This window comes from Symphalangus syndactylus, chromosome 5 (genome assembly GCF_028878055.3).
Source record: "Symphalangus syndactylus isolate Jambi chromosome 5, NHGRI_mSymSyn1-v2.1_pri, whole genome shotgun sequence".
In the NCBI taxonomy this organism is placed as follows: Eukaryota; Metazoa; Chordata; class Mammalia; order Primates; family Hylobatidae; genus Symphalangus; species Symphalangus syndactylus.
In genome coordinates this window covers 68,661,169-68,684,665 of record NC_072427.2, presented here as the reverse complement: position 1 = coordinate 68,684,665, position 23,497 = coordinate 68,661,169, and the positions used below count along the sequence as shown (strand labels likewise).

The following is a 23,497-nucleotide window of genomic DNA, read 5'->3' as shown; positions in this document are numbered from 1 at the left end:
TTACTTCTAAAGTAATTTCAGTCAACATGCATACTAAGAACTCTTCAGATTTATCTGTTAGAAGCTGTGCATGAACGCCAGTCCTTGCATCTGTCTTGGAACTCACAGAGAGCTCTTTTCCCATGGCTTTAAGCAATACTCAAAAAGACTAGAATACCTGAATTTCCTAGTCCTATGTTTTTTTTCATCCAACAGCCAGTCTTGTATTGCTAGCTGTTTTCTAAACATTTCAACCAAACCATTTTACAGATAACTCATACAGTCATCCTTTACCTGCATGGGGAACTGATTCCAGGATCCCCCTTGTATACCAAAATCCATGGATGCTCAAGTTACTGGTATAAAATAGTATAGTATTTGCATATAACCTACACACAGCCTCCTATATACTTTAAATCATCTCTATATTACTTAATAATACTTACTACGATATAAATGCTATGTAAATAGTTGGTATACCATGTTGTTTTTTATTTGTATCATTTTTTATTGTTGTATTGTTTTTTCTGACAATTTTGTTCTACAGTTGTTTGAATCAGTGGATGCAGAACCCATGAATATGGAGAGTCAATTGCATTTCATTATGCCCAAAGGTAAATGCATAACTTTTTCCCCACAGCTAATCTTCTAGCAACCCCACTGCTGTCCATGGCAAGCAGGCTTAGTTAATCTCGCCCTTTCCCGCTTCAGGTTCATTAAAAAACTCTTGTCAAAATCTTTTTCATCCCACCTTATTCTTCATTCTCACTTCCATCAGCATATCAGTCCAGGCCCTAGTAACATTAATGTTACTAATGGCACTGTTAGTAACATTACTTACCAGCATTCAAGTGAGTCTTCCTGATGCCATTCTCTCCCATCCTGAAATCACTGCTCTTTATATAGAACTTGTATGATGTCATTCATTGGCTCGAAAACATTTAAAGCCTTCCTTTTTCTACCACCCCAATCTAAATTTCTATGCCTGGCTTTTATTAAAACCCATAATTTGGCCCCACCCTAGCTATTTAACTTTATTTTCCACTATTCGCCAGTCTCCTCCCTCATCAACGAGAAGACATACCATCATCAACCTCACCACTAACCCTTGGAATATCTAAACTTAAAAATGGTCCTTCCTTTCCCCTTTACTTGTATTTAAAGAACCTGACAAATGATTCCTCCTCTGCTAAACTTTTCACAATTTCTTCAACCTCATTTATGTTTCACATTTTCAGAACATGTCTTGCTGTTTATTAGGAATCTCACAATTAGGTACTCTCATGTAGACAGATTTACAGTCACGTATGTTGTCATCTTCTATTAAATTCCATACTCCTTGAAGGCAGGAGCCACGCCTTATTCTGTCCCCCAGAGTACTCAGAATGATGCAGAGCACACAGAAAGTACTCAAATCTTGTTGACTGACCCAGTGAGAAATGACCAACTTCAGTTCCAGCCTCTCTTTAACATGTACATAGCAATTTGGGCAAGTCAAGCTCCATCCTGAAGGACATAATAGGGGACTCTTTAAGCACATTATTATGAAGGCCCTTCAGGGATAACGCCAGAGTGATGAGGTGCCCTATACCAGGGATAGTGGAGACAGAGTTCTTGGGATTCATCACTGGGGTCCTCAAAGCATCTTCCAAGGGGATAATAAGGAAGGACTCAAACACCTTTGAATCTCCGTGAGACCAGGCATGAGGTCTTTTAAAAGAGTTCTTTAACTGGAGTGAATGTCAAAGAGAAGTATAATAAAATAAAAGACCTGAGTAGAGTCCTGCTTGTTCATAAAATGACACTACCTAAATCACCAAATCTCACTGAGCCTTGATTTAACTCAAGAGGTTCCATGCCACTATAAGAGGCAGTAACTGCCAACTGATAGGGAATATTTTCATATGCATAGTCGTAGTGCCCCATATTTATGAACTTCTTAAGAGTCTTCAAAAAGCTTTCTGTATACATTATCCTTTACTTTCTAACTTTTCTAAATACAAGGTGAGAGAGACACTAAGTGTTCTATCAAAACAGTCTTGGCCGGGCACAGTGACTCACGCCTGTAATCCCAGCACTTTGGGAGGCTGAGGCGGGTGGGTGAACCTGAGGTCAAGAGTTCGAGACCAGTCTGGTCAACATGGCGAAACCCCATCTCTACTAAAAATACAAAAATTAGTCAGGTGTGGTGGTGCATGCCTGTAATCCCAGCTACTCGGGAGGCTGAGATGGGAGAATCGCTTGAACCCGGCAGGCTGAGATTGCAGTGAGCTGGGATCCCACTACTGCGTTCCAGCCTGGGCAACAGAGTAAGACTCTATCTAAAAAAAAAAAAACTCAGAGTCTACATATAACAAATATTTTGTTTTATTCTTAGTGTACTTTAAATACACTTATCCATATTATTCCTTTTTTTTTTTTTAAATTAGAGATAGAGTCCCACTCCATCACCCAGGCTGGAGTGCAGTGGTGCCATCATAGCTCAATGCAGCCTTAAACTCCTGGCCTCAAATGATCCTCCTACCTCAGCCTCCTGAGTCACTGGGATTACAGGCGTGAGCCACTGCACCTGGCTGTTTACCCATATTATTCTAAAATTAAGAAACATTTCAGAAATTGACTACTCAATGATTTTATCAGTTTTCTGCCATGGAAAATGTAATGATTTAGGATTTTTAACCTTAATACCTAGCGAAGTTTCTATAGTGCTTTCTCAATAGGTATTTTGATTTAAACATTTTGTACTGAATCAGTGAAAATATATAGAATTTACTAAATGTAAATTATAAAAACTAATTTTCAATAAAATTTCCATTTTTAAAAGTTGAAATTTTACTTTAAATTTAAAGACATAATTTGTATTTAGTTTCAGTGTGTAATGGCTGGCTTCTCAATAATGGCATTATTATTGTCTGGGCACTAATCCTAAAATATAATTTTTTAAGAGAAGGGACTATTGTGAGATTTCTGTGGTTTCTTATAGCAAATGAATAGTGTCAAAAATGGTACAAATGGTACACAAATGTCTGATTCATACCACAGCATACGATAATCTGTAACAGACTTTTCACTGGTGAGGAAGTATACCTTGCAAAAACTAAGAAAAGAATGTTTACCCAGAGATCTGCTGCCGCTGCTGCTAATAAAAACTAACATTTACTGACTGCTTCCACGTGCCATGCATATGCTAATAAACAGAACTGTATACCACATATACTGTATTAGTTAATAATATGTAAGGCTTTTAAAACAACATCTGGCAAATAGTAAACCCTACATAAAAGTTTATCATCATCATCTTCATATCACTCAATTCTGAAAGTAATGATTAAAAGCAGGCATTACTGCTCCCCACTCCCCATTTTACAGATACGAAAACAAATTTAGAGAAGAACTTAAGAAATTTGTTTTAGGTCACACAGTTAAAATGGTGATGGATCTTGAGCTTTTTCTAATCACTATGTAATTTTGATTAACTTATCAAGTAGACCTTAAGCTGAAAATGGAAGAAGAGATAGAAAAAGTTCAGATATTACTGTAACAATGAAAGAAGCTGGCTGGGCATGCTCTGAAAAAGAAAACTGAAAATAATGGGAATGCTTGGGTCAATTATTTGTTGCAGAAAAACAAATGGGAAAGGTGTTAGCAACAAAGTGGTCTCAGGTCTGTGGAAACCCATGCCCAGAATATGGGTATTAAACAAAGAAAGAAAACTGACAATTTACAATAAGTTAATATGATACTATTAAGCATCACTGAGATTTGATGAAATGGGACTCTGCACTAGAATAGGGCAAAAGCAAGGAAAGTAGAAGCATAAAGAATTGCTGGTATTCTAGAGACTGAGACTGACACAAATAAGCTGTGATGGGGACTTCAACTTTTGGGATAGCCGCTAGAATTCTCCCACAGCTAAAATCCATGTCTCTGATAAATGCCTTGCTAACCCTTCCACCTCTCAAATAGGAAAAGAGATATTCTGGATGTGAATGTGACCACTGGGAAGAAATTCGATGATAAATGGAAGTACTGGGAAACCGGAGAGCAATTTACCATGGAATTTTCAAGTTTGTTACAATAGCTGGGAATGGAAACATGGGACACAATTAGGCAACAAAAATTACAAAATGTTCAGAGAAAAGAAAAGTAAATCCTGCCTGAGACTCAAAAAAGAAAGATGAGTCATCTGTTTTAGGAAGCTCTCAAGAACAGAAGTCTAGTTAAACTGGCCTTGATTAATTAATTCAACAAATATTTACTGAGCATCCACTATGTGCCAGATACTGCTCCTGGCACCTTATAAAAATACAAATGACACAAAATACCAGCCCTTATGGATCTTATATTCTAGTGGGGTGAGGGGATGGAAAAAAAGTATAGGTGCTGGAAGAGGCATTACAATTTTAAATAAGGTCATCAGAAGAGGTTTCATTGAGAAGGAGGTTTGAATGAGATGAAAAAGAATGATTTACCACACAGTATGTATGGTAAGTGCAAAGGCCCTGAAGCAGACGTATGCAGTTACAAACAGCAAGGAGTTCGGTATGGCACAGAGAGAGTGAGGGGGAATGGTAAGAAAGAGTTCAGAGAGGTGACAGGGGCAAGAACATGTAAAACCCTGCAAAGACAGTAAGGACTTTGGATTACTCCCGAATTATGCCCATAAGAATTCACACTTATTAGGCTCCCTTTCACTAAATGCTCTCTTGTATTAAATACCTACCTTTTACTAGGTGTTATGAGAAAAATACAAAGGAAGGCAAACATGATTATTACCCTGAAGACAGTGTCATTTTGTTCTGTTGGAAGTAAATTATAAATTGAAAATGAATTTAGAAGAATAACAAGGAAAATGTTCCATATCTATACATGATCTGATAAAGTACCAGACTGAAACTTGTGAGCTTTAGAATAATTCCTAGTTATATCACAAGAAGAATCCAGAAAAGAAAGATGAAAAAAAGAGACAAAGAAAGAGAATGAGTCAGAAAAACATGGTAGTGGTGGTAGTGGGGGACTTGTATAACCAAACAAGTGATGGACAGACTGACATAAAACCAGTATTGCTTCTATCCTCTTTCTTCTAGTCACAACACAAAGGTTAAAACTTGATATAAGAAACAGAGTTCTGGCTATAAACTGCAAAGGATATTAATGACAGAAAATGGGAAGATTCTGAAAAGACTGGCTGCACAAAGAGCTCTTCAATGAACTCAGATTTTCAAAGACACAGAAAAAGAAAGGAGGGTCACATAACATGGATGCCTATAAAAGAAACACAGGATGGTATCAGGAAGTCAAATGTCCACAATGAGCTGAACTTAAGAAAAGCATTAAGGGCTACAAAAGGGACTTTTGAATTTATGTCTGGAAGAGAAAGTTTACAAAAGGCCTGGTATACACAAAAGGCTGAGTATATTGGTTAAGGTAAACGGTGTAGTTAATACATGTCAGAAAAAAAAAAAAGGAAAGAAACCCTTCACTTCTATTTTGCTTTTTAAAAATTCTACACTTGAATACCCCCTCACAGTTTACAAAGACCTTTTACATATTTCTACCTGGAGAGGTAGGTATGACGCTTATTTTATAAAAGGGAACTTCCAGTCCAGTGTCCATTGCTCAATCCCTGCCTCTCTTCTCAGTCTAGGAGAACGACAGCAAAAAGTGGTGTGTTAGGATGAAAGAACCGATGCCCATGACACGTGAAGCGGCCATAAAAGACCTGCCCCCGACACACTGCAAATATGACTTGACCAGTTGTCTACTGTGAGCCTGCATGGGAATTTTGCTGAATGCTACAATAACTCTTTAACAAGTTAGGAAGACCAAAGAGGTTAAGACAGGAGACAAAGTACTCCATCTTTCAGAGTGAGGAAAAAACACAAACGTAACAAAAGAAAATGAATGTGGCAAAAGATTAACTCTGTGTTTATCATTCAGCCCGAAGAAAATCCTAGATGATTATAAAACAGTTTCTGAGTAGACAAAGATGGGCAATCACTGAGAATCAGTGTAGGTTCAGGAAGAACAAGTCTTGCCAAGTAATTTTATTTCTTTTGTTGGCAAAGCTCTAAGACAAATCTATGTGATGCTCTGAAAGGTATTTAACAAGCTCCACTCTCCAATTCTTTCTGAGAGGAAAAGAGAGATGGGCTGAGTAACACGTATACATAACCAATTAAATAACAAAACTCAGAATGCTCATAAATAAGTTCTGCAATATTCACTGGGCTTGGGCAGTAGTGTTACCAATGATCTGGATAAAAGTTTTTCCAACATCCTTATCAAAATGTAGGGATGACCAGAGCCTGGAGAGAATAATGAAAAAAAGGAGAGCAGAGTCAGATCTAAAACAATTTTAACAGAATATTAACTTTAACAAATAAAATTTAATAGAGAAAACATAAAGAATTATATTTGGGTTAAAAAAAATCAAATGCTAAATATAAATTGTGAAAACTGCTGTATACATAAAAAAGCAACCAGGCCAGGCGCGGGGGCTCACGCCTGTAATATCAGCATTTTGGGAGGCCGAGGCGGGCACATCACCTGAGGTCAGGAGTTCGAGACCAGCCTGGCCAACATGGTGAAACCCCATCTCTACTAAAAATACAAAAATTAGCTGGGCATGGAGGCAGAGGCCTGTAATCCCAGCTACTTGGGAGACTGAGACAGGAGAATCACTTGAACCCTGAACCCAGGAGGTGGAAGTTAGTTGCAGTGAGCCGAGATCATGCCACTGCACTCTAGCCTGGGTGACAAAGTGAGACTCCATCTCAAAACACACACACAAAAAGGCAACTATCCCAGCACCTTGGGAAGCCAAAGCAGGAGAAGTGCTTAAGCCCAGGAGTTCGAGAACAGCCTAGACAATATAGCGAAATCCTGTCTCTATTAAAATATTTTTTAAATTACATTTTAAAAAAAAGAACTAAAGAGTTTTTTCAAATAAAAGCTTGACATAGGCCGGGCATGATGGCTCATGCCTGTAATCCCAACACTTTGGGAGGCAGAGGTGGGTGGATCACTTGAGGTCAGGAGTTCGAGACCAGCCTAGCCAACATGGTGAAACCCCGTCTCTACTAAAAATACAAAAATTAGCTGGGCGTGGTGGCACTCGCCTGTCATCCCAGCAACTTGGGAGGCTGAGGCAGGAGAATCACTTGAAACCGGGAGGCAGAGGCTGCAGTGAGCTAAGACTGTGCCACTGCACTCCAGCCTGGACAACACAGCAAGACTCCACTTCAAAAAAAAAAAAAAAAAAAAAGCTTGACATAAATTAAAGTGTGAAATGGCTGCCCCTAAAATGTATACAATCTTAATCTTGGGCTGAGTTGACACACACATATAAATAAAGTCATGCACAAGGAAGGTGAATGCCATACTCTACACTGTACTAGTTGGCTCATATCTGGAGAAGTTATTCAACACTCAGTGATGTCCTATAGTCATACAAAGGGCAAAATAAATGTCCTCATAATTAGAAAATTAAGTCATCCTCTGGGAGTAACACCAGTCTGAATCAAATAGAGTGATGGAATTTAGCCATCACTGTAAGTAATTCCAAGAAAATGTGTGACTGAAAAGGGCTGGGGATACCCAAGTCTGGTCAAAAGTGAGTAGGGTATAGTTTCTGGGAGACAGGATTGGAATGTGAATTAAGGAAGCTGAAACCTTGTCAACTATGTTGACAGAAGGAGGTTATATTAATCTGGGGTAGTGGGGGGGGAGCAGGAGTTTAACAAGGAAGACTTTGCCTATGTGCCCCCAACACTGTCTGAGGTGAAAGCACACTGACCATATCCCCAGAACAGTGCTGGACAGCTGCATCCTTATAAAGACTCTCCATCGGGTTATCCTGACTTAGTGACACTCCCCATTAAGATTACCCATTTGATTAGATGGGCGGGCTTCCCCTGTAGATTCTCCTATAGTGATGAGAGTGTGCTCACCAAACTATAAGTTTCTGTTCCGCTCACAGTTATATTAATAAATTCACTAACTGGCATTCTTGGTTTTATGTCAGTCTCTCCATCACTTGCTAACTATAAGTAAATTCCCGTAATCCTGGTGACTTCTGGAAAATGTTCAGAAAAATGTTCACAGCTAAGGACCTAGGTAAGTGAGGTCTATACCTTAAATATGACAATCCATATCCAGCTTCTACCCATCTGAGAAGCCCTATGTTCCTTTATGACAACTCTATTTGATGTAAAACGGAACCACGTATTTTAAGAGAGAAAACAAAATAAAACACATGGAGGGGAGTGACCAGGAAGGCAAGAGGTCTGAAATCCATATTTGAACAAATTCAATGAAGATACTGAGCCTGAAAGAGAGAAGATGTTAGATAGCCATCTTCAAATACTACTATTGCAGTGACATAAAATTATCTCTAATTCTGAGATGAGAACCAGTTGAAAATTATATAAGGAAACACTTTCCAGTTAGCACTGTCCTATGCCTGGCACATAGCAAATGCTCATTAAGTTTTGACACACAGTCAATGCCCAACATTATTACCTCTTACTGTAGTTTGGATATTTAAAAAACATAAAAGAAACACATACTAGACACTGTCAGAAAGCCTAGGAGAGGTATCTAACCCTGCTGGAGGTAAGAGGTCAAGGCAGGCCTCCCTGAAAGAGATGCCTAAGAAGAATACCAAAGAAAGCACAGGAATTACCCAAAAAGTATAGGAAAGGGCATTCCAGAAAGTAGTGTGTGAGATCGAAGGTACGAGAAAGCTAGTGGTTCAGTGTGGTTGGAGAGGTGAGTAGGGGAGTGATGGACGTATAAGGCTGGAAAACTAAAAAGGAACGCATGTGTCACACTAAGGAGCCTGGAAGAGGCCATGGGGAGTCACTAGAAATTTTAAGGATGAAAGTTACATAATCAGATTCAAGTTTAGGACAGTCGTGGGCAGCCACATGGAAGACAGACTGAAAGAAGGCAAGACTGGTAGCAGGGAAAGACAGCTAGTTCAATCATTGGGCACCTGAATGAATATTCTGGCACTGGAGGAAGAGCAAAGGCAGAGTTCAAGACATAGTTAAGGAAGACCTAAAAAATGACTAGATGTCAGTCATAAACAAGGAGGACGAGTCAACGGTGATTTCCAGGTTTACAGCTTAAGAACCAAATAGAGAACAACGCCACGCACTGGGAAACCTAAGGAGCACAAGAATGGCTCTGGGAAGGGAGAAGATAAAGTCAGCTCTGGGCGAGCAGAATCTAAGTTACCCGTGGAACATACCAAAGGTGGTGATATCTAGAAGACAGATGGACAATGGGGTCTCAAGATCAGGATGGGGACCTGAGCAAGATATACCAGTTTGGAAGTCATCATTGCAGAGAAGTTATTGAAGATATCAGAGCATATGAGATCACCCACACTCACAGTGCAGCGAGTGAGAAGAGGATTGGGGACAAAAGAGCTTATTAACCACTTAAGGGAATGAAAGTTAGCTATCTTATGATCTGTTAAGTTCCTTATCTTTAGGCAAGGAACTTAAATATTTAGGCAAAGACTAAATATCCACTTGTTGGAGATGATGTACAGGGAATTCACAACAGAGTTGGACTAGATGACCTCTAATGCATCTTTCAACTCTGAAAATCAATCAAAAACTTCAATTTAACACAGTATTTCTTACAATCTGAGAAATTACTTTTCACCACTATTACAGAAAAGCTAAAATCTTAAGTATTTTTGTTTTTGGCTTTGTCAGTCCAATATTTTGTGTAAGTTCTAAAAAATAAATTTTTTGTTGTTTGATAATGTTTTCTGAAAGAGAGACAGTACTTGGTTTACTTGTACAGGAAAGCACAGGCTCTAATTTCTTAGCCCTATTTTTCCTTCTGTGGGTCCAGTTACACTCTTGGTTAGTATGAAAATGCAGTTTTACTACAGTAAAAATTTAAACACATGTTCCCAGCTATTCATCCCTTTACCTTCTGCCACCTTGTGCCTGAATTGGGCTATACGATGGGGATAATCTATGGATTTAGATCTTAAAGCTTTAACTACATTTCAGAAATGTGCTTATAATTTTCATTGATATTTAAAGTACGTTGATTTCTGTCTCCTTTTCTGCTCAATTCTAAAAGGAGAGAGACACTGGTCCATAAACAATTTTAAAAATTAAATCCAGAAATGTTTGATTAAAACAAACTGCCATTTTTGGCATAAAAATACAACCAGAGTATTTTCAGACAGGACTGCTGGGAGTTCAACTTCATCCTTAAATATGGCATTGGTCCCACCAAGTGGTACCTGGAATAGGTGTGAGAGGTACTTGACCTCTTTTAACCATATGTACTTTTTCTCCTGCCCCCTCTCTATGCCTCCCCCACCACCCCGCAAGCCTGCTTTTTCTCCTCCTGTTCCTTTCACTTTCCTCCTGAGAGTGCCCATAATCTTTTAGTATTATCAGTAACGGCACTAAAGCCAACACAGCTGCCAACCCCTGGCCTAGAAATACAATGGATATAATTTGAATTAGAGACTACCATTAACATTTTGGTTGTCCTTAGAAAACAACTTTATATTCTGTTTCAGTGGTCCAATCCAAAGGACAGAAAAAAAAAATAACCACTGTAGAAAGTATATCTATGTAAAAAAGAAATCTGTAGTGCTTTTTAGCTCTAGCAATCTAATGTAGATTATACAACAAAGTTTATAATAATGATTTGTACATACAGGTCTCTGAATGACCAAACAAGGATAGAGGAGGACCGGAGATGATGTTTGACACCATCTGAAGTTTAGGGTCATGTTAGTTATTAAACTGTGTTATTTTTAAAAAATAATAAGGCTTAGAGTAGAGAAGAGGAAAAGAATCAAGGCTAGAACTAGAATAAAACGACTTCAGTATTAGGTATTACAGTCTTGGGAAATGTTTAAGAGTTCCATAAAACCATATGGGAAAGGTAAATAATCATGTTCCTACCACAATCCCCTCCCTCAAGTCAGGTGCTCTTGAAGCTGTGCTTTGATGCAGCATTCTCTTTATACAACAACCTCAGTGGTTCTAGGCTTCATCAAAGAAAAGGATTTTAGTGGATTTACTTTTCCCTTTATCTCTCTGGCTGATGGCATCTTTACCTTTTCTGTTTAATTTCACAAAATGGAAGCAAGAGACAATTTATCACCGGCACTGCACTCCAGGTTGGGAGTGGGAAGCACAGAAGAGGTGCTTCCAATAGGCTACTAGAGGCAACAGAAACACTTTCTTACAAAAGCTCAGAGTGCTAAAGCTGGATAAACATAAATACACAGCAAATAAAAGTTCATTGCTCCTGTCCAGCACCATGGCAACAATTCCTGTTCCTGTGGCCCCCTAATATGCTTCAGTGTCTTACATCACTATGTGATAATACCCGCCTGAGGCTCCTCGGCCTGAAACACTCCTCTCCTCACCCTTCAAGTCTAGGCTCAAACACTCATACATCCTTGGAAAGCTTCTCTCACTATCCCAAGTAGGTGCCCCTCTCCCTTAGGTGTGCCTCTCACTGCTCTTTCATGACAGCTGCTATGCCTGATTGCAGCTATTTCTACCCCTGTGAATGTAGCTCTCCAGTCACCTGCCCGGCTTCTGAGGGAGCACCGTCTCTTTCCCTTTCCATATCTCCTGGTACACGGTGTGTACTTTATGTACAATTCACAGTGAAAGAACTGTCTAGGTTCTTTCACTAGAAAGGAGAGACCCATCCATGCAAGTCTCTCCTTCCCAATCTCACCTAGTTTAGAACTTCATTATTATCACCTAGATTATTTAAATTTGTCTCTTCACTGGTCTTCCCATTTCTGGACTCTCTTTCCTTGAATTCACTCCATATACACTACTGCCACTTACAACTGTAAGTAATTAATGTACCAAGTTGAGCAGGTGGTGAAGTAGAGAATGAAAAGCTGGAAAACATCAATTCTCTAAGTTCAATGGGTTCAAATCCAATAGAGCAGAAAGAGAAGTAGATAATTAACAGAATTTACCAGGTGCTGTACAGATACACCCAATTTATGCTAATCCCTCTGCGTGGCATGTCCTTCACTCTGAAATGGTCAATTCATATTTCACTTCATATAGGAAGCTTTCCTAATCTCTACAGCCAGAAGCAATCTCTCTTTCCTCTGTTCCCACAGTACCCTGTTACTCCGTTATCACTTTCTGTTTGAATTACAGTTATTTGTACCCATACATTATACCTCTTACTGGATTGAACTTTTCTAAATGGAGGGCCAAACATCTATTTGTCTCTATTTTGCCATGGTACCTAACCCAGTGCCCTGGAAATAGCTGATAAATAATGAATTATGATGACTAACCTCACTAAAATATTATGAGTCTGTGACTCCTTCAGGATTTGCCAATATTAAGAATATACATGCAATTCAGTACTAAAATTTTCCAATCCAGCCACTAAAATAGAAAAAGTCTATTCTGTTTGGCTAGGTAAGAGTCGACATATGGAGAACATCCTCAACCAGATCTGAAAATGTCCAAATGAAATGGATCGCTGTTGTAAAAAACACAACAAAGGGCAACTCCCTAGTACTACAATAAACTGAGCAACCAGCCTCTGCTGCCAAATACAGAAAAGTCATAAGGGGCAAACACGGTGTGGTGTTTCCACAATGGGAGCAGGTCAGTGGGTAGACGTTTAACTAAGTAAAAATGAACACTGCTAGTAAAAATTAAATTTAATAAAACAGACACTAGTACAAGATAGTATGTCAAAAATGGATCATTAAGGAAGCTGTCTGAGCTCTCAAACATTAACACTTTCCAGAAGTGAATGCTACTTGTAGCTTATCCATTCTTTTAAGGATCATATTCAATTTTCTACAAAAGTGCTTTTGTAGGCCGGGCGTGGTGGCTCACACCTGTAATCCCAGCACTTTGGGAGGCCGAGGCGGGCAGATCACGAAGTCAGGAGATTGAGACCATCCTTGCTAACATGGTGAAACCCCATCTCTACTAAAAATACAAAAAATTAGCCAGGCGTGGTGGTGGGCACCTGTGGTCCCAGCTACTCGGGAGGCTGAGGCAGGAGAATGGCGTGAACCCGGGAGGTGGAGCTTGCAGTGAGCTGAGATCATGCCACTGCACTCCAGCCTGGGCGACAGAGTGAGACTCTGTCTCAAAAAAAAAAAAAAAAAAAAAAAAGTGCTTCTGTAAGATACCTCAGCAAGCCCTTGTTAGGATTCCCAACTCCTTAATTTCACTGTTTATGTCTGTTCTCCCTTCACCCTATTCCTTTATCATCGTTTTAGTTAGAATGTAAGCAGTTGAGTGCACAATGAGACAGACAATAACTTAAGAATTAAGGACTTTAACATTTCATGATTTAAAATGCAGAACTAAAATTCCAGCTTCTCAATTCTCACAAAACAAAACAAAGCTCAAGGCTTAAAACTTTAGAAAATGCCATGCTATAATGATATTTACCCACTCCTAATTGGCTTAAATGAAGTCAGAAGATTTGATTATATCATTTATTTCAGCACTGTAATTGCTAAGGGCAAAAACCTTGTCTCATCAACTAATTTTGTAGAGCCCTTAGTGAACAATTCACTTGTAGCAGCTTTTATTCTACAAGGAAGACCAGTGTGTTAAATAAAGTGTTTATATTAGAGTCGAAAGACCTAAGTTTAAATTCAGGCTCTGTCTCTTATTTTGAGATCTGACAAGTCACTTAATCTGAGTTCTTCTCTTTACCTGAAAATAGGTGTAATAGCCATAACCCTCACTGCCTATACCACCTGACTGCTATGAGGATTAAGTAAGGAAATGTGTAAAAATGCTTCATAAAACTATAAAGTGTAATACAAATATAAGGGCTCCTGGTATTATTCTTAAAGTAAGTGTTAAGAGTAAATCTCTCTCTATAAGAAATCAGAATACAATTGAATTATTTCTGCATACTTTTCTCAAGAGAATTTATGTCTGACATGCAAAAAAAGGAGGGGAAAAAAGAGAAGAAAACTTGGGGTGGGACTAGAAGAGGGAGGTAAATTAAAGAGAAAAGGAGAAGTTTCTGTAGTAAAATAATGCAATGTAAGAGAGAGCAAACCTGATCTGAAGAAGCAATTTCTTTTTTTTTTTTTTTTTTGAGACAGTCTCACTCTGTCACCCAGGCTAGAGTACAGTGATGTGGTCTCAGCTCACTGCAAGCTCCACCTCCTGGGTTGACGTCATTCTCCTGCCTCAGCCTCTGGAGTAGCTGGGACTACAGGTGCCTGCCACCACGCCCAGCTATTTTTTTTATTTTTAGTAGAGACGAGGTTTTGCCATGTTAGCCAGGATGGTCTCGATCTCCTGACCTCGTGATCTGCCCGCCTTGGCCTCCCAAAGTGCTGGGATTACAGGTGTGAGCCACCGCGCCCAGCCCAAAGAAGCAATTTCTAACTCTACCACTTACTATCTACCTGTGTGACCCTGGGAAAGTCACTTCACCTCTCTAAGCTCCTATTTCCTCATTTGTAGGTAGAGATAATAACTCACAAGATTGCTATAAGGATTAAATGAGATAATATATATAAAGTACTTAGCACTATGTCTGGTGCATAGTAAGGGATAAGTGGTTACTGGCATTGATAAAATTATTAGACCTGTGCCCTAATGGGTGACATTCAGAAAGAAAAAGGAATCAAGAACATTTAAGAGGGGAAGATGATATTCGGGGAGCTAAATCTATATATTACCACTGGGAGACAAAGTTTGAGACATATAAATTACAAAGTATTCTTCATATTAAATGATCAGATTACTTACTGTGTCTCTAGAATTGGTGAGGGATCAAGAGAAATGCAGTCAAAATCTCCAGATCATAAAAGCAGAATAGCAATAACTGTATTCATAAAAGCAGAATAGGAATGGGAGAACTTGGTCCCTGAAAAGTGCACATTAATGTGTGCAGAAGCTTCTCTGTCCCAAACTCAATTTTCTAAACTTTCACAGACAGAATGAAAGCTAGACTCCGTAACAAAGGTACAGCAACCCTGAATGCCAAAAATAGCTGGTATTAGCTATCATGCCCTCATGTTAGTTTCTGCCATCTTGTTCTTTATTCTGGGTGTCTTGTATTTGTAGTTGATTTGAGGTGTTAAACATTATTAACTCCACCCTATTCAGGAACTGCAAAAGCAGTAAAAGTGTCCCAGGAATCAGGAAAAAGAGTAATAAAATCTCCTGAATCAGCTGTAGAGACAGTAAATCACTCAAAGAGGTAAGAAAACAATGGATGCTATCTGTGCATATGGGATCAGAGATTTATCTATTATAACATGTAGAAATTCTATACCTGTGGAATCAACGAGAATCAGCAAAAGGCAAGGAAAACAGGAAGCCTTCTGTATAAATTGCCAGAGAATCAACAATTTGGGCTACCACCTGATCTGGTGTTAATTAAGGGGAAGGCAAAGAGCTTGTTAAGAATTTAAAAGCTAAGCACAGGCCGGGCGCAGTGGCTCACACCTGTAATCCCAGCACTTTGGGAGGCCGAGGCCGGCAGATCGCCTGAGGTCGGGAGTTTGAGACCAGCCTGACCAACATGGTGAAACCCGAACTCTACTAAAAATACAAAACTTAGCCAGGCGTGGTGGTGCATGCCTATAATCCCAGATATTTGGGAGGCTGAGGCAGGAGAATCGCTCGAACCCAGGAGGCGGCGGTTGCAGTGAACCAAAATCATGCATTGCACTCCAGCCTTGGCAACAAGAGTGAAACTTTGTTTCAAAAACAAATACATAAATAAATAAAAGCTAAGCATAGTAGAAGTGTTATCACACACCACAGACAATTGCCAAGGCTCCAGGCCTGTTTGGAATTTATACAATATGACTGTGAATGATCAGGTCACCACATGACCTGTAACTGTTAAGGTCTTCCCTAAGATCTGTGCAGAGCTCATCTAAGAGGCAGGCTACCTGCCTCAGCAGACTTTCAATGCAGATAAGCTATTCCTACTGGGAAAAGATGCCCCCAAAACTTGTATTATCAAGGAGGTAGCAGTATGACTGGTTTCCTTTTGATAGACCTACTCACACACCTTTTTACTAAGACAATCTTCCCAAACCACCTGTACTTAGAAGAACTTGGAAACTTTTTATAACAAAGCAAAGTCTACATCTAAGTATCTCCATGAAATGATGGGCTAAAGATCTGCCAATCAGGGCATGGTAAATGGAAATGATATACCATCACTACTAATTTAAGGTATGTTTTAAAAAAAAAAACTTTTAAAATTTGTTTTGCCATCTCTGTCTTATTTCAATAATATAAATACACGTGCTTTAAATCCTGGCTTTAGTTCTGCTACTTTTCCCATTAGGTTTTAAGCTCACCAACCATCAACTGTGCTAGTATAGGTGTCTTCTAGAACCTACCCCATTGAGTCAAGTGGAGAATACTTATATTCGTTCACAGAGACTATGAGTCTGGAGCTGTACTTAAACTATGAGTACAGTCAACTGCAGGCACTGACAAAGAAGCTGAAGAGTCTGCATCCTGCTGGACAGTTAGGAAAAGGCAGGCAATACCTCTCCCACCGCTCACCTGCTGTATTCCCTGCCTAGGTATACTTTTTTTCTAACCTTTAAATCCAATTGAATTTGTGATTCCAATTCTTAATAACAAATGTGGACTATTCCTGAAACTTCATAAATAAAATCAGGTGGACATTTACAGTACTGAGTAGGCCTATACAAGACATTTCTATAGCACCTTTTATTTCACAATCCCAAAGAACTGTCAAAGTTGCCCCAACATAAAGTATCAGTGATGGAACTTCTCTCATTTTTACATGTACAACACTCTATTCACCCTGTTTCTGCCATTATAAACATAGCTGTTCATGAAAATAAACTAAAAGGGCTGAGACCATTCAATCATTAACTAAATTTCAACTTCATAATTCAACTCAAAAACTATCCAGTGCTAAGTGGTTTAAAAAATTATAGAACAGGGCTGGGCACATTGGCTCACACCTGTAATCCCAACATTTGGGAGGCCGAGGCAGGAGGATCACTTGAGCCAAGGAGTTCGAGACCAGCCTGGGCAACATAGTGAAACCCCGTCTCTACAAAAAATTTAAAAATCAGTCGGGCGTGCTTGTGCACACCTGTAGTCCGAGCTACTCAGGAAGCTGAGGTGGGAGGATCGCTTGAGCCTGGGAGGCAGAGGTTGCAATGAGCCATAATTGCACTACTGCACTCCAGCCTAAAAGACAGACTTAAACTCTGCAAAAAAAAAAAAAAAAAAAAAAAAAATTACAGAACAAAGCCAAACACAGTGGCTCAGGCCTATAGTTCCCGCAACTTAGGAGGCAAGAAGATCATCTAAGCCCAGAAGTTCGAGTCCAGGCTGGGCAAGATAGTGAGGTTCTGTCTTTAAAAAAAATAAATTACAGGACAAAATATACAATGACTCAAACATTCCATTAAGCATCCATTAAGCAAAAGAGTTAATATGGAATATCTTCTCACTTCTAAGTTCTTATGAGTACTTATAGGTAATAAGTCAAAATTATTAAAAAGTCCCACTCAATAGTTATATTTAATTTGCACCAAGAATAACTTCCAAAAATGGATTAAAATAACATGTCAAAAATAACTCATTTACTTGGGTGTTATTTTGGAACTCTTCCTAGAAAACTGACCCCAAAATTTAGATGTCAGAAGAATGTATTTCCCAAGTCAAGTTTTTGAAACTACAGACCTGAGGAAGACCATCATGAATGAGAGAGAAAATATGGATTGCCGTTAAGCATGCCATATGGGTACAAGCCAGAATGCCTGGGTCAGAATCCTGGTCCTACCACTCAGTAGCTATCTAACCTTAGTACCACAGTTACTTCATCTGCAAAATGGGAATAATAAAAATACCTACTCCATACAGTTGTGTGAGGCAGGAAGTGTATGTAAAGGATTTAGCAGGAAGCAGCATTATATAAAGTATTTACTTATCATCATTATCACATGACTAGATCACTTAAGTCATCCACAGAAACGCCTTTTCCTATTTCAGTCTTCCTTAATTGGTCTAGTAGCACTTAATCCCTCCCTCCTTGGCCTCCTCAGAAAACACATTTTCTATGGTATTTATTTGGGTAGGTATATTTCTTTCCCACTGGATCACATCTCCTTGAAGACAGCAACCACAGTTTGTCCGACTGTACAGAGCAGCAACCGCAGTTCGTCCGAGTGTACAGAGCAGCAAACGCTGTTCACTGTTGCCTTTCATTTCTCTCCCTCTAAAGATTCTGAACAATAATACCCTGTCAATTAGCAAACTTTTACCTGGAGACAGAAGGCTTATGCAACCAGTGCACTTAAGTACTGGTCATACCTTGCTAAAGACTTTCTTAAGACTTAAACAAAAATTTTGGGGGGAAGAAGAGGAGGATATGCTTCATGTTTTTAAACTATTAACCAAAGACAGATTTTTAATTTTTAAAAAAAGTTATGTCTTAAAAGCTTGCTTTCATTATTTCATTCAAAAAGACCATGGTGCTTTTAATATAAAAATACAGAAGCATAATTTCTGCATATGTCAAGTCTAACCTAATCATAACTTGCCCATCTGCTGATTTTAATGTAATCCTAAGGACGCTAGAAAACAATATGCTTGCTTGATTCACCCTACACTATTTACATAAAATAAAAGCATTTTAACAATACATTGAGATGCAAACCTTTCTGGCTCTGATTTGTGCCCTCTTTCCCTCTTAACAAAAAGTGCCACGCACACACACAAAAGCCTCTAACTTATCCTGGATCACTGGGGAGGCACTTTCTAAGGTGCATTATCCAATTTCACTAACACAATGATGCTCTCCTTACTTCAAGAGAACAGAACTTTTCTGAAAGCAAACAGCTGAACTGAGTCCATTGCTTTGTTATCATTTTTTAGAAAGTCCAATTTCTCCTTTGTTCTTATAGTGTCCTATCTTTAGAAATCAAGTTTTCAGCATAAAAACTGACAAGGACAACTATTTGTTGGCACAAATCATCTTGGTCTCTATTCTTTGACTTATTTTAAAACAAACTCAAGAGCAAATGGCTAGAGAAGAACTGCTTCTATTTAATGTGGGTTTTCTAAGTCTAATTTTTTCATTCCTAGTGGCAAGGCCTTTCAAAAGAGTACAAAAACTACACCCAACTTTGCTTCTCATTCTAAACGCATCACAACCAAATGGGAAACATTATCAGCCATCTTAACAAGGAGAAAACAAAGCTAAGTGAGGTCAAACCAAAACATTTTTTAATTCATTGTACCTACCTCTTTTGAGATCAGGATTTTTCAGATGGAAGTAGTTTGATGAACTTATGCAATAAAATTATGTAATATCATAATTTAACATAATATTTTAGACTAACTTCTCTCTCCTCAAATAGTCACAAGGGTGGCTAATTCACATACAATACCTCTCAGCCACTGGGGAAACAGTATAATAAACTTAATTGTTTTACATATCCTGAGGCACAGAGAGAAGGGCCAATCAAATTCAAAGAGGTTTACAGTACCTTATATACATATATGATTGAGACAAAGAACTTTCAAGAATCTGTACTGAGGAAGCAAAAATGGGCTTAAGTACAACAGGCCCTGCCTTAAAGTAGAGAGACCGGTCAAACGTAAGCCACAGCGCCAAAGAAGACAAGGTCTCATTCATCGATCCCCATCTTACAATCAGGAGGCAGAATTTAAATCACTTAAAGCTGTTTTTTCAGATTTGAGCGGTAAAATAAGCTAATAGGCCATTTCCGATTAAGTGGCTTCTCTCAAAACTTATCACAAGTTATGTGAAATAGGCAAGAGCGTTGGTTCTGCATTTTATCAAGGGAGAAACAATAGCATCCTACTTTTGGACAAGCCACTACTTCCAGAGCCACTAGCCCTCCCCCCACCTCCCATTTCTTTTTATATCATTCCTCCAAACTTAGAACCCGAAAAGCTATTACACGAAACAAAAGCAGCACCAGTAAAAAGGGAGGCCACTGGTTTTGAAAATAAAGTTTGTTATTTTGCTGTGAACCTGGCAACTTTTTAAAGGTGAAACGTGCCCTACTCAATCGGTTATAATCTTTTCTATTCCCACACCAAATAACCACTCGTTTGACCTCGATACTAAAGGTGAAAAAAGGAGTGGGAGATAATGATTTTGAAAGGAAGGGGCTACGGGTGCAATGGTAAAGATAGATTCTAAGACTGGTTTTGAGCACTCCGTGGCTTCTAGGAGCTGGGAGGCTTTCCTGAGTCTGTCTTGAGAAATGTTTGGCAATCTGACGCATCAGTTTTTAGGAACGGTACACAAACAGCCCCCACAATTGAAGAGCCATGCCTCGGATCCTGGCTCTGGGTGACATCGGCTGGAGGGCACGGGACTGGAGCGCTGGGGCTACCCGGAGAGGATCCGCGACATTTGTTATTGTTTACGAAGCCCAGGCGGGGACCCGGAGCGGGGTGCTTGGGGGCCGGGGAGTGGAAGGAGAAAGGAGCAGAGGACAAAGATTCCTCCCCGGGCGCGAGACTCCCTCTCTGGACACACGGGGCCAGTATCACCCCGGGGAATAAGAGGGCCAAGGCCGTCGCCGCAGGTTCCCCGGAGACATTTCCAGCCCCCGAATTAGCCCGGCTTTCCCTGGACACCCAAAGACACCTAAAATCTCCTCCTGCTCCTGCTCGCATAGTTGGGGCTGGCGCGGCGAGCTTGGGCCCCCAGCCCAGCGCCGCATCCGCGAACTCACCTGCCTCCGGTCGCGCCCGCGGCCGGCTCAGCCTCCGCACGGACCGCAGCCGGCCGGGCGCCCGTCAGCTCCCTTCTCCCCGCTCCGCCCTCGCCCCGCCCCCGGGAGGTGGGACCCGCGGCCTCGCTGGAATCTCAGGGCGGCCTCCCTGAACTCTCGCGAGCCTTCCCTCCTCGGCTTTTCGGTGGCTGGGTCGTCCGACTCGCCCTGACGTCATACGCACCACAGCCGGAAGTAGCTTTCTGTCGTCAACGCCGCCCTTCCCGGCCCCACCCATCTCTGCCTGGTGAAGTCCAGACTGGTTCTGAGGGAGTTGACTGAACTGTCGCCACTTCCCTTTTCACCAGCCTCGCCTCACTGCCGTTTTTACTCCAAACCTGTTCAGGCCTCTCTTGAGAGTGGCCTAGTGTGTTGCGACATTAGTCACATTCTAAATGTCATCCGAATTTTTCAAACAGTGCAATGCAAAGAATGTTAGAAATGGAAAGAGAGAATTCGCACATTTTTCAGATTGGGAAACAGTGGTCAACAAAGATGGATCAGCTAAGTTGCTCAGTCGGTAGCTGTGGGGACTCGAAACCACCCAGGTTCCTTGACGCTTCCATTTCACCATGAGGGGACTCCAGAGACTGGAGAGGAACTAGGATTTGGAGATGCCACAAAAAATACATTAAAAACCTGTTTGGGTTTTCTTGGAAAATCTAAAATAACTACAGTACTGGCCTGCTTTATCAGTAGGATCTGAGAATTGTGCAGAAGAGCACTCCCCTATAGGATGACCCAAAAGGGACAACTTTGGGAAGGTTGATGCAATTTGCAACTGGGGACAAAACTGGCCTTTGGGAAAGCCAAATAAGAGAATGACTCCCAATTATTGTTGGCAAGTTTATCCTCAATGTGAGTATTGGAGGTCTTATAAAATATCCTTAGCTTTTAGCTTACTGAGACAACATATGAAGCTGGTACTGTGCTTGCAAAAATTATCACTTAGAAATGCCACCTGTCATCTTTAGGTTTCCCAAGAGCAGGGGACACGAGCGAAACACTTAGGAAAGAAGCATTACATCATTTCTTTCTTACACTGTGCTTTTTCATACATAGCTTAGTAGTGGGAAAGGCTCTAGTTTGGTAATTAGTGTATTTTTGGGGAGATTAGCTCCACTTATATGGTCATTTTGAAACTCAAATGACAGTTGTCATATACAAGCATAGGAGGTTTAATTGTGATCAGACAAGCTTGACAGAGGCCTATACATCCTTCTCCCTGTACTGCACGCATACACATACCATTCAAATGCTACGGTAGGATTGAGAACAGTGTATGGTTTGTTCCATAGCAAATTTATGTCTTCAAATGTGCCATACTAGAGTAATATGAACTAGTATAGAGTAGCAGTCTAGGTTAATATGGGATAGGCTAAGACTTTGACCTCTAGTTCCTACATTTTCCTAAATTGAGACCATTGTAAACAAATTTCCCTGGGAAGTTGTTGAAAGTACCTCAACTGAAACAAATTAGAGCTATGAACCAGAATTTCGGTGGTCTATGGACCCCTTTTGAAAACAGTGTTCTTAAATGCATAAACTACCTAGGGTTACAAAGGAAATTGATAATGTTAACATACAGTTACCAAAATACTAAAAAGTGAGTTTGTAATATAATTATGTGGTAAGTAGTAGCATCTAAGATGGCTGCCAATGATCCTCGCCTTCTAGTATTCCCGCCTTCTGTAATTCTCTTCTCTAGTAACTTAGATCTTAAAAAGGAAATATAGCAAAAGTGATTAGGATATCATTTCCGTGATTAGGTTACAAAAATATTCTGGGCTCCATCTTGCTTGTCCTTGCTCTCTCATTTGCTTGCTTTCATGGAAGCCAGCTGTGTGTTGTGACCTGCCTTACAGAGAAGCCCACATGGCAAGGAACTGAGAGATATCCAGTCAACAGCCACCAAGGAATTCAGGCCCCCAGTCCAACAACCTGTGATGAACTGAATACTGCCAATAATCATGTAAGTAAGCTTGGAAGTAGATTCTTTCCCATTTGAGCCTTGAGATGACTGCAGCCCCACCTGACACCTAGACTGCAGCCTTGTAAAACCAGATACTGAGCCAGCAAGTCCAACTAGCCAAGCCCAGATTTCTGGCCCACAGAAACTGTGAGACAATAAATATTTGTGGTTTTAAGCCACTAACTTTTGGGATACTATGTTACACTGCCATAGATAACTAAAATAGTTATATATTTGCCTCTTTATTAATGCATTAAATAATATCAAGACCTACAGTAATTTTGTAGTAATGATACACAGAAACAATATTTTGAGATATCTACAACAACTTTAATGGGGTAGAAAATATGTGTGATTCCTATTGAGGAAAAGTCACAGGTATTGCTAACATTCCTGTGGTTTGCTGCCTACATTCATGATGGAACAAATGCTAATTTTCAGTTTGAGTTTAGTGAAAAAATTACATAAATATAATATATATATAACTATGTAACTATACATAGTTATGTATGTAATATATACATGGTTTTTTCATTGAGGTTCACAGACCCAGGTTAAGAACCATTGACCTAAGTAATAGATCATTTGAAGGAACTTCCAAAACTCTTATCACCAACTATCTGATACAGAATCAAAGTTCAGGTAATAAACATACACTATGGCCACTGCTAACCTTATTAGACTACAGCTGAATATGACTTTGTATCCCCTTCCTCCACATATTCCCTCTTCTTCAAGTTTATGCTAAATGTAGG

At 39.8% G+C, this 23,497-nt stretch overlaps 1 protein-coding gene and 1 pseudogene across 3 annotated transcripts in view; both read right to left on the bottom strand.

The window, feature by feature from the left end:
• STK38L (serine/threonine kinase 38 like) overlaps window positions 1–20,884 on the bottom strand; it is a 79,691-nt gene extending 58,807 nt beyond the window's left edge. For 2 of the 3 annotated variants that reach the window (XM_063639193.1, XM_063639195.1), the window contains exon 1: window positions 20,732–20,884. The gene's annotated coding sequence lies outside the window, so the exon portion shown is untranslated. The remainder of the gene's footprint in view (window positions 1–20,731) is intronic. The other variant, XM_055280294.2, reaches the window with a different exon arrangement.
• LOC129483223 (liprin-beta-2-like) overlaps window positions 1–23,497 on the bottom strand; it is a 201,372-nt pseudogene that overhangs the window by 28,365 nt on the left and 149,510 nt on the right.